Source organism: Haemaphysalis longicornis, unplaced genomic scaffold (genome assembly GCF_048455015.1).
Source record: "Haemaphysalis longicornis isolate Haplotype H1 unplaced genomic scaffold, Haemaphysalis longicornis Haplotype H1 scaffold_2, whole genome shotgun sequence".
NCBI lineage: Eukaryota > Metazoa > Arthropoda > Arachnida > Ixodida > Ixodidae > Haemaphysalis > Haemaphysalis longicornis.
This window is the reverse complement of record NW_027526295.1, coordinates 224141449-224144057: the sequence shown is the minus strand read 5'-3', so window position 1 is coordinate 224144057 and position 2609 is coordinate 224141449.

The following is a 2609-nucleotide window of genomic DNA, read 5'->3' as shown; positions in this document are numbered from 1 at the left end:
TGGCTTTTACACGTGACTCTTATCCTGACAAATGCCAGTAGTGTTTCGTTATCGCATTTCTCGGTGTCGATTTTTAGGTGTCTGTTTTTTTTTGGTAAATTTTTTTTTCACTACTTTCAAGCTTATTTAAGATTACTGGGACGTACCGCTCCAATGATTACACGCGATGCTTAGAACTTTCCGAGAATGCGAAAGCGAGAGCCTATTTGGACTCTTTTCTGATCTGAGGACTGCTGAACTTTCTGTTCAACTTTGAGGCGGCGTGCTCATCCCTTGACCGCCCTCCTGAACAGAACCCTCGAGAGCTCGTTCAGCTCACTCGCCATCGCCAGAAGCCTCCTGTTGATGTGTTTTTGAACTTTCTTTCGAAATTTGCGGCCGCGCCTGTCACCACTTGACCAGCACCCTGGAAAAAACCCTTCGAAGCTCGTTCCGCTCACTTGCCATCGCCAGGAGCCTTATCGTCCTCGTCGGCACCTTCAGCTTTCAAGAGGTCTTGTATTGCACGTGCGGCAGTAGCCTGCCCTCCCATGGCGCTGCTGTTTCCCTTTCCCGGTGCGCAACCCCGGCTCGAGCTCGCTCCGACCACAACTCTAACTTTTTTCGTAACACTGAGCTTCTGTGCCTCACAATGCGCACGCTTAAAGCATAGAGATCTAACCGATGCGCCTTCAGACCGTTCGCGAACACAGCATCGAATATGTGCGTTAAGAATTCGCCAAACTACTAACATCGATGAGCTTATTCGTACATCTCAACAATGCATATTAACGATTTTCCAGTGCGGCTGCTGTTCACGCATCCCTCCATTAACCACGGGAGCCACCTGCTGTGTTTTCTTTTTCTTGCAAATGTTGTGAGAAAAGAAAACAGAACGCGCGAAAATTATACAGGAGATACAAAAATATGGCCCTATCTGGAACTTTTGTCAAACTGTATCCATCAGTATCCATCTGAACGACCGGAATTTAAAAACTAAAAACAATAGGAACCTCGCACGCACACATGATGATCTTCAAAAGCAGCCAATTCATAAAGTTAGGAAGGGTCCTTGCCCGTTATCAGTAGAAACCATGTATGGAGCACTCGCAAGAGCCAAAGATAGTTCAATGGTATTGCGTAAGTCAGACTTCCACAAACAGACGCAAGCCGCAACACTTGACAAACGTCCTGTCGGATAAGAAAATACGCCCGTGGCCTAAATCATGCCCAGTAATCAAGGGTCGTTGCTGAAAGATTCGCTCATGCGAAGAACTGCACAGAAGAGACGTACTAGGCGCCCGTAAGCGCCTAAAAAAGGTCACACCTCTACCATAGACGCTTCTCCTTCCGCCATCGCAGCTATGTAAAGAACTCAATCATTTTCTCAAAGTTTACCGACCTGTCGTCTAAGGCTTCACGTTTCCTAAACAAGCTAGCGAAAAGACAGATGGCAGACATGGTCCTACAACCGGGATGGCGCCGTCGCTAAAGGGCTGCATCATTAAAATTCTGTCGGCGCCGCATTCAGCGTCGAGGTACTGCGTGCAGGGTCTTCGAAAGAAAGGAAAAGACCTATCGGTCGCGGTCAGCGCACAGATAGCAGAGCGTTTCTAAAGGGCTGCATGATCGAAGCCGGCATTGCGCTGACATTTTATCACTCGCTCGAGTGTCCGGGCGCTGTAACGAGAAGCCTTCCCGGTATGAATGCCCTCGCCCAAGCCACTTTGATCTCCAGTTTCTTGACCTGAGTCTTTAGTTCGAACTGCTTCTTGCCTTTGACAAAAACAAGGGCTGCACATTCTGCCCCCATCAAACCTTGCTACGTGCAGAATGTGACGCCACATGGGGAAATCGGCGGCTAGGGCTGTCGCAAACCTGGCGAACTCGTTTTGGTGGAATGACAAACAGCAGCAGATGGAGGGTGTTTTTTCATATGCACTAGGTATATTTTTCATCTTCCTCCTTGCTCCTCGTGGTTTCATCGCCCTTAACAGTCTACAGGATTCACCCAACGAGGCTATCGCCATGGCGCTACCCTTTAGGTTGGAATCTATGTCGCAATCCTCTGGGACTTAGCAAAGAAGTTCACAGAAACTATACGGTGCGCGTCGCTTTGGTTCCTTGACACGACTTTCACGGTGGCGCCGAGCCAGATGTAATGAAACTCTGAGTGGGGCCTGTTTTCTTGTTGGTTTTGTTTTATCCCACTTGACCTCTGGTTGGCCATCATCGTTTGACTAGTTAAGTGAGCGCGTGACGCCGTAACCCCCATAAAATTTCAAATCTGACAAAGGGAAGAGTGGAAAGAGTGACACGATAGACTATTGCAGTGCCAGTGCGGAGTGCATCAGGACCAGTTTGCCTGAACATTGTGAGCAGCATGACGTGGCTTAACTCGACCGGTTAAGCAAACCATCGTCTCACGTAGTAGTAATAAACTTTATTATAATGAGCAGACTTGTTTGTCGTCCTGAGTGGGGGACGTCCCTAACTATAGATTGTGTGGGCCGTCGTAGGCCGCCTCGCCTGTCCATCAGCAGGAATGCGTCATAAGGGTTGGTGGCTGGCTACAGGGGGAAGGGAAGGGGTGAGATTGATTTGGGGAATGGGGAGAGGCCAGAGAGGAG